The sequence below is a fragment of the Acyrthosiphon pisum genome, chromosome X (genome assembly GCF_005508785.2).
Source record: "Acyrthosiphon pisum isolate AL4f chromosome X, pea_aphid_22Mar2018_4r6ur, whole genome shotgun sequence".
Lineage (NCBI taxonomy): Eukaryota > Metazoa > Arthropoda > Insecta > Hemiptera > Aphididae > Acyrthosiphon > Acyrthosiphon pisum.
In genome coordinates, this window is record NC_042493.1 from 34,964,513 (window position 1) to 34,974,394 (window position 9,882).

General features: G+C 27.2%; 1 long non-coding RNA gene across 2 annotated transcripts; it reads left to right on the forward strand.

The window, feature by feature from the left end:
* Positions 1-5,642: 5,642 nt before the first annotated feature.
* LOC115033430 lies at positions 5,643-8,927 on the forward strand. 2 transcript variants are annotated; one of them, XR_003838784.1, is made up of 5 exons: positions 5,643-5,920; positions 6,199-6,407; positions 6,499-6,652; positions 6,735-6,971; positions 8,661-8,927. It is a non-coding gene; the product is annotated as an uncharacterized LOC115033430 (long non-coding RNA). The 2 variants fall into 2 exon arrangements; XR_003838776.1 differs by having other exon boundaries at positions 5,646-5,920; positions 6,199-6,403.
* The last annotated feature ends 955 nt before the right edge of the window (positions 8,928-9,882 follow it).

The window sequence follows — 9,882 nt, forward strand, 5'->3', positions numbered from 1 at the left end:
TCTGTAAATAACTTTTGGAATATATCGATGATGAAGGTCTATTTAATTTGCGTGTAAAATATTAAAAACACATTTGAAGGAATGGTTTCAAATACAAACTTTTTTTTGTTATAAATAATAATAGGTAGTTATATATAATATACTTGTTATATGCATGTTATATGTAAGTTCCTACACGGTAAAAACCAGGTACGTATGTGGTATGTTAGTTCCTAGTTTCCTACACAGCGGGAAAAGGTGCATAGGTAGGTATTATGTTAAAAAAAAAATTTTAAAAAATCGTTATAGAGCATTTTCACAAATAAATATAATACAGTCAACTCGCGATATAACGAAAATCTTGATATAACGAATAAAACTACCGGTCCCTTGAAAATATCGCGGTATAATATAATTTCGATGTAACGAACTTTCGATTTAACGAATTTTTTTCTCGGTCCCTTGAAATTCGTTATATCGCGAGTTGACTGTATTATATTATGATGATAGTATGATTATATATATAATATAATATATTTGTGACAATGCGCTATAAAAATGTTTATTATATTTTTTAATCATTATATATTTATTTTTTTTAATTCGTTTACACATAATATTTAACCTTTTCCCCCGTGTAGGAACTTAGGTACCATTCCTCATTAATATTATAGTATAGGTCCCTACCAACTACTACAACATATTTTCTATTAATTATGATAGGAATAATAATAATAATAATAATAATAAAGACACATATAATATAATAAATGATAATAACGTATTGTGATCAAGTCTAATTATTATCGTTACCTGTCATTACCGTACATATAGACGCGTCTTAATAATCACCCATTCTGGTAAAAATCACGTTTTTAATCCAGGTGCGCTATTTAGTTATACCTACCTATAATACCTTACTCATATAATTGTATGCTTTAATAACTTGTATTAACATTAAATTCAGTTGCAAAACAGTTTTTGCTATATGTTGTACATTTGTAAGACGGACAACACATACGGGTGTGACGTCCTCTTAAGGGGATTCGATACCGTGATTTTCTGTTTTTGTCTAACACACAAGTGACAAAGTATTTTAAACGTGTTTTTTGCCAAACATACCAATTGATCTAATGAAGCGATAATAATTCTGAAAACAGATTTGAATTTGTCGTCAAGTCTACTTGAAATTGACTTTCCCACATTTTGATATTATCCTCCAAATTCCTAAAAATGTCATATTAAAAAAGAGTATTTAAGTCAATTAAGTTATGAAGATTGAAGTTTATTAAAACTTTTTCACTTTTTTGAAATTTTATGCCTAAATACTTCAAAATTAAATTTTTAAATTTTAAGATATCGAAATATTGATCTTAACTAATCAACTAACAAATGCTAGAAAGTTAATTTCAAGTAAACTTTTTCTTAAATATATTTTCAGAAATGTTATCGGATAACTACATAGGTTTTGAATTTTGATAAGTAATTGGGAATTAAGCCATTAATGATACTTTTAAACAAAAAACAAAATAATTAATATGTGTGAAGATCGTTATTTATATAATATCATATTATAATAAATTATTATGCACATGCATGGTGGCAGCGTTGAGCTGTTTATGTGTTTATGTTACTTTACTCATACTACGGACATATGCATAGATGCATTTGCATAAGAACTGCTTAGAACTCCATAAAAACGGTGGGTATCCAATAATCAGCGGACGTTATATACATTTGAGTTGATAAACAAACTTCCAGATTGCAATTGGAAGTATTTTATTACAACTTTTCATTGAATAATCACATTTAGCCATTCGCATATGGATAAGGACTTTGCGTAGGTACCTACCTACATTATAGTGGCTTCTTATGTTTTTTTTCGACACCACAATAATAATTAAATACGTTAAAATAATATTACGTACCTAACACATTAAATTATTCGTAAGAATCACTGCACAAAAATGAGAATTTGTCGAGTTGTAATTTTTTGGTTGATTATAATATGCAAAATCATCGTAATCAAAAAATAAAACACCCTATACCCGGACTGCAACATTTTCCGCTATATTAATATGTAACAATTTGGCAATTTTACTATAGATATTACATCTATTGAACTGATTGATTGGCTTGAAAAAAAATTATTTTTATTCAAATTATTTCATAATTTGCTGTTGTACGTAACATCTACAGACAAGTTGCAAAATATAAATTATTGTTTTTACAATGGTGTTTATTTTATTTTATTTTTTATTTTTATATGCTGTATACAAAATTTCTTTCAGAAGGAGTGTTTCGATTTCAACATATAGTACCTTATCTTTTAGCAAATTGGATCAAGATGGTATATTTTTAAAGAGGTCGTTTTCCGATTTTCTCAATAACTATTTAATGCCACGGGAAAAACCACCGAAAAATTACGAAAAAAACGCTAAAAATGGGATTTTAATTTCAAACGCTTTGTTTATCACCATAGAAACGAATAAAAAATTATAATATTATAATATTTATTCAACTTACATGATAAAATAAATAATAACATTATAACAATATAAAATATCCATACTGACAAACCGTCTCCGCTCAGAATCGTATTTCTTATACAATGATATTTTATCATTGAATTTGAGTCTAATACCTACAACCCATTATACAATGACCCACTTGTAACCTACTGTACAGCAGAGCGACATCCACTTACCTGCTTTTTTCAATTATTATTGATTGCATAAAAAATAAAAATTACCACTCTATTTTTTGTATATTAATTATATTTTAAATGATAAGTTTTTTATTTTTCTTAAGAAATCGATAGCAGTACCTACCTATATTTTGTAACAATTATCAAGAAAATGTGTCAACTTATTACGACCACGTTGGCTGATAATAATTTACGGGTTAATAATACATATCCAATTTGTTATAGTTTAATCAACAATCAACTGTCGAGTGTCAGAAAATGTTTCATAATGGAACTTATTTAGGAGATTGAATTCAACTACTAAAAATTGTATTGAATTAAGACACTCAATTAACAGTTGTGTTTGAAAAATGACGATACACTGCGTAAGTTAATCGAATGTGAGTAGGTACTGCAATTACACTATAATATATTATACAGTATAATTTTTTAATCATGCTCACCTTGTTTGTACGCTTAAATTATGCATGTATTAAAATTCTGATTTTTGGAATTTTTAAATATACAAATATACCTAATTACGCAAAACTAGTTTTCTAAAAAATCGATTTTGTTAGGTATTTAGAGTAACTCCAAATGAAAATTTCACTGAATGTTTATACACTACCATTTTCATAATATTTGGACTCTTTTTAGCTATTTATAGGCAGAAGAAAATTTCGATTTTTATTAGTTTCTTTTAAAATTATTGTCCATAAAAATTATTTTGCTTGGCCAAAAACGTATACAACTATACAAGGTTTCTTATAAGTTGTTTTTAGTGGAAATTAAAACAAAAGTTAAACTTAAATCAACAATATTTTTTTATGTGAGACATTGTATACCTATTACCTATATACCTATTCACCTGTAAATTATAACAAAATCTTATGGGACTTTTCTTATTTTATTGTATTCACTATTTAAAAACTAATAACCGTAGGTACCTACTTGAAATGTTCACGAAACTTTTTTATTTTATTATTTTCTATGCATGAAAATTGAAAATTAAAATGAACTATTTATAGAAATATTCATTTTTAGATTCTGAGTGAAACAATGAATGTATTGATTTTACAATGATGTGTTTTTTTTAATTTTTTAATTTTTGCGTCTGTCATTACCTACTATTTAGGACACTAAAAATGCTTAGATTTTCTTTAACAGTCATTTCTCACGTAGTGGATTTTGTTATTTCGTTGTAATTCAAGAACGAATAACTGTAGATACATGGACATTTTACTGAATGTTCATATTCTCATTTTCTATACACCATAAAATTTTGAAAATATTTTGACTCTTTTTGAGCTGTTTACAGACATTGTCAGTTTTCAATTTTTTTAGTTTTTTTTTCTATTAATATCAATAAAAATTTATTTGTTGGGTAAAAAAGCGTGAAAATTTAATGCAAGGCTCTTTATATAATGTTACAATAGAAAAACATTGAAAATACTTAGGCACAATTTTTTTTATAAGCATTTAAAGTTCGAATTTTGACAAAATATATCAAATTTAAAATTTAATTATTATTTTTAGTTAAAAATAATGTATAATATGTTCAACTTTTATAGCTAAGGATTAAAAATTTAAAACAAGGTTCCACGTAAATAGGTTATGTATAAATTACTTTATTCACAATAATATCATCAAGTATACTTAGTAATATCATAGGCTGACTGACGGTTTTCGTTCAGAATTGTTTTTCTTATATAATGATATTATATCATTGAATTCAAATTTAACACCATCCATTACAGCGACCCACTTAAAACCTACCGTTATCCACTTATCCACCTTTTTAAAGTATTATTTCAATAAATGTCAATACATATGTCAATACTAATTTTGACAGTAGACACATCCCTACTGTTCAGCAGATTAGTACCCATGTGCACTTGCAAACTTGCTAACTTTTATATATAATATTAGTGCGGGAGGGCACTACCTAGTGATTTATCTTAAAAATTATTAATATATAGCACCCCCCCCCCCCCCTTAATGAACATTTTTTTCTAAGCCACTGGGCATACGATTATTGAACGAATTTTTTATTTACGAACAATGAAATTTATGTATAGGTAGTAGGTACTTACCTACCTACAGATAAACTTTAAGATTGTATGAAGTTATTTGAAAATGTAGCAAGGGCCAGATAAAATTGATTGAATGGTCAAATGGTGAACGTATGGTAAATAAACAATTTGTGTAATTAGATATAATGTCATATTCGGTGGGTACCTACCTACATTTAGTAAAAATCTAATTTGTAATCGCGATACCTGACGTTTGTTTTGTTATTTTGTCCATCCTCTCTGTCTGTAGCCAAACACACACAGAACCACCAGCACGTTTTTTGTGTTGCGTACGTTTTTCTGTCGTCACTTTATTATTGTTTTCTCGTGAAGTTACCACAAAAAAATGGAGTAGTCACTCCGAAACACTTTCCCGTGGCGGTGAACGCTGCCGGGCAAGCTAAGCCAGCTAAGGTAGTCGGTCACGACCATAGGCGCAAATAGCGTGAATTTTGGGGGACGAATATAGGGCTAATAGGGCCTTACTTTGATAATATTGAATAAGCTTAAGACAAAATGTAGGAAATGTTTGGAAGGGCTATGGACATTTTTGGGGGGGGCTTAGCCCAAAGCCCCTCCTCCCTATTTGCACCTATTGTCACGACAGACATCCCGAATCCATTATAAGCAGCAACAAAAAGGTAACCAAAATAATTATAATAATATATTATATTATATTATTTTATATTATATTTTCTGCCCATTTGGCACCATCTATTTTGTCATGGCTGGACGTATCATGACGTACATTCGTTCCTTAGATCATAATAATATACTATGGATGTAGCCACTCGGCTTGTGTAGATTTGAAGCCAAAATAACTGAAAAAGCTAGAGCCTTGGTTATTACTGCGCATGCGCAAGTGACTGTTAATAAATTAATATTACGTTATCAGTTATCAGACTACGGTACCTACTAGGCTAAATCTTTATGTAAACTTCTACCTATAATATTATTATTTATTATTTATAATATTGCAAATTACAGTGCGTAAACGGTAGACAGTAGACCAGAGTTAACTATTAGATTATAGATTTTCATTTTCTAACAGGAATTTTCGTTATTGTTATATAATTAAGTATTTATTATATACAACTGTTTTTACTACATTCAACAACATGCCGAATGCATGTTTACTTTGCTTGAAGTCATCAAAATCACACCCAGGTCTTTCATTGCATAAGTAAGTAAAATTCGTTATTATTTCTCAAAATTGATCTTGTTATTTTATGTAATACATGTACATCCCTTAGACTTAACTATAATAAAAATGTATTTTTCTATTGTTGTCTTGCTGGATATAATATTCTTATCGTATTTCAGTCATTTTTAATGCATATTTATTATTTATATAGTTTTAATTGACAGAGGTCCATTCAAAATTATTAAAATAAACTTATAAAATCATTTGTGTTGGTAAATATGTACTACATTAGTAAATTATCTATTTTTAATGAACAGATTTCCAACAAATTCCTTGCTACGTAGTAGTTGGCTCAAAGCCCGTGGATTTCTAGATAGAGACTATGGACCTAATAGAAAGTTATGCTCAAGGCATTTTGAGGAAGATTGTTTTGACGGTAATATTAACGGTATTTAAAGCCGAAGTCAATACCCACACTACATTTAAAATGTTGAAAAAAACATACAACATACCAGAAATTTTGTAAGTAAGAATTTATTAATTTTAAATTTAGATGATAAATATTTTGATATTTTATCAATTAGTTATTGATTAATATTTAAATTTATTAATTGCAGACATACAAGTATAACAACAGATGTTGTGGTGTATTGCTATTAGAACCTGGAGTATTATTGTCGGATGTTTCAAATCATAATGTTATTGATGAACTAAAAGAACTTTTGAATTTATTGTCAAGTCCTAATATAATAGCACAAAGTTCTATAATTGGTATGTTATATTTATGAATGATTTATTATAATTTGAATAAATATATATAATGTATGTATTTCTTTTATCAAAATAACTTTAGAAACACCAGAGAACAATATTTTGAGAAAATGTTTTGTCGGTGATATTAAATACTCCACGACGTGCAAAGCATTATTTTAAACAATCCAAAATCAATATAATAAATCACAGAAAAAAAATCAAAGTATTACAACAAAAAGTTAGAAGACTTAGAACCAAGTTATCAAACTTTGAAGCCCTATTTAAACATGAAAAAAAAAAAAATTATATAACTGATGATGCTCATGATAATATATTGGTAGGTAAATATTAAGGAGATTTGATACCGTGATTTTCTTTTTTGTGTAACACACACGTGACATAGTGTTTTAAATTTTTTTTCCAAACATACCAATTGGTCCAATGAAGCGATATGAACTCTGAAAACATATTTGAATTTGTCGTCAAGGCTACTTGAAATTGACTTTCCCATATTTTTGATATTATCCCCTAATTCCTAAAAATGACATATTAAAAAAGTGTATTTAAAATTTATTGAGAAGTGTTTATTTTTGGACAATTTATGGAGAAGTTAAAATCAAAAATTCAAAAAAAAAAAAAATGTTGGAAAGTTGATTTCAAGTAGACTCGACGACAAATTTAAATCTGTTTTTAGAATTCTTATCGCTTCATTAGATCAATTGGTATGTTTAGAAAAGAACCGTTTAAAATCCTGTCGCACGTGTGTTAGACAATAACAGAAAATCACGGTATCGAATCCCCTTAAATTACCTAAGTATAAAATTTATAGTATCAATATAATATAATTTACTCTAACATATACATTTAAAAAAGAATCACTTTGTACAAAGTAAATTCATTACACATATTAACTAGGTGTCAGATATAAATCAATTGATTTCAAGATAACATGTATTTCATACTGCAACATGTACATTTAAAAAAGAATCACTCTGTACAAAGTACTATACATTAAACATATTATCTAGGCGTAAGACAATATATACTTTGAACAGGGTGATTCTTTTTTAAATATACATAGAGTAAGTTATATTATACTTATACTATAAACCTTGTTTTACATTTTTTTTTTAATCACATTTTTTATTTTAAAAAATACATATTGTACAATCAATACATTCATTACTAAAGAATGCTATTGTTATTAGTATAGAATTAATAATATGATAGACAGCACTTAAGAGGATGTCAGCGCACTATTTGTTTTCTCTCTGGCCCACGCGCAACATAGACAAACGCATTAACGCAGAATCATTTTTCTATGTTTTTAAGGAATCTTAGAGTAAAATCACCCATTACAAAATATAGAGAATAATAATTTTGAGGGAATGACACATCAATTTTATATTTAACTGTTATTTGACTGTGTGTTCAACTTTCAAAATAAACAAAAAAATGTTGTTAATTTAAATTATGTTTAAATGTTTTGAAACAATATTTAGTCAAATCGATACGACGTCATTCCCTCAAAAATATTATTCTCTATCTTTTTTGAAATGGGTGATGATATTCTAAGATTACTTAAAAGCATAAAAAAAATGATTCTGTGTAAATGAGTTTTGTCTATGTTGCGAGTGGGCCAGAGAAAAAAACAAATAGTGCGCTTACATCATCTTAATATAACTAATCAGTACCTATTCATTGATTTTATAATACACAGATAAAAGCTATCTTATTGTTAATATTGTAAGCTAGTAAGCTACTAATTGCTGTCAGCTGCTAGGTTTGTTATATCCATTTGCATTAAGTGCAATGTAAACAGATACAGCCAACCTAGCGGCTGACAGCTATTAGTAGCTTCCAATATTAACAATAGGATGGCGTATATGTACGTTATTATAAATTTAATGTCACAATGTTAAAAAAAATTATGCCATAATAATTTGCACATATTATATAATGATGATTTGTAATGTTATAAATTATTATATAATCCATTATAATCTAAGAATCTGTTTATTTTAAGGTGTCAATGTAGAGTACAACATAACCTTGTACTAAGCTTCCAAACCAATAAAAACCGTTGATTGAAAATTCTAAAAAAAAATGTTTGATTCAAATATCAAAGTATACTGAAGCATGCAACATACTTGTAATGGAACAAATTGTCTCTATTATGTAAATGTTTATCTAAGTAATTCATAAATGTTAGAAAAGGATTTATTGTTCACAGTTTGTATCTAATAAAATATTTTATATGGTCGATTTTAATAAAATACATACTAAAGAGGAATATGATTATTTTTCTACTTTTTGTTATATTTTTATTTTTGAAGATAAGCTGGTTCTTATTTAAATTACTTATTACAGTTTTTTTAACATAAATATGTTTTTGGGCTGGATACACAATAAAATGTTAATAAATGATTTAAATAAAATACAAGTGATAGGTAATGTAACAATAATTTTAACTGTATACCTATTATATTTTTAGACTACAAAATAAAGTCCAAATTCAGGTTAATGTGTTTGAACAGATATTGTATAATTACATGATGGTCAGTCTCTAAAGAGTCTGACCATTGGTACTAAAATTTTTTTTAAGAATCTCCATTTAGTTAAAGTATATTATTTAATTTAATAGTTATGTATATTTCTCAATTTTTGTTTATTTTAGGAAGTGCGGTTCTTAGCCCTAATATTCAGCTCAATAAATGTATTGTAACAGACATTAATGTTATGGAATACCTATAAATGCCAACAGGTTCCCACACATCTCAAATAAAATGTAATCAATTAATATATTTTGTTAAAAATATTTATAATTTAATTTAATTTGACTTAATGAGTAATACATTTATAATTTAACTTAATTAGTTGCGATATATATTTAAAATGTAATCATGCATTGAAAATTATTCAATTGAGTAGATGAGATTCGGGGATTTGTAGTTGTATAATTCGGGTAAATAATTATCCCTGCTATCTGAAGCTATACAGCTTTATAAAAAATAAAATTTCAAAATACACATAAATAAAGTTAATGCTCTGTGGTAGAAGGTTTTTAATTTCCCCCACACCTTAAAACTAAGTCAAATGCTCCACTGAGTTATAAACAATTTTATCTTTGAGCCATTAGAAATGGGAAAATGTGATAACAATATTAAGTACTTCTATATACAGAGTGAAACAGAAAGAACTGACCAAGAAAAAAGAAATGTATGCTACTTAAACTTATGACAAAAATT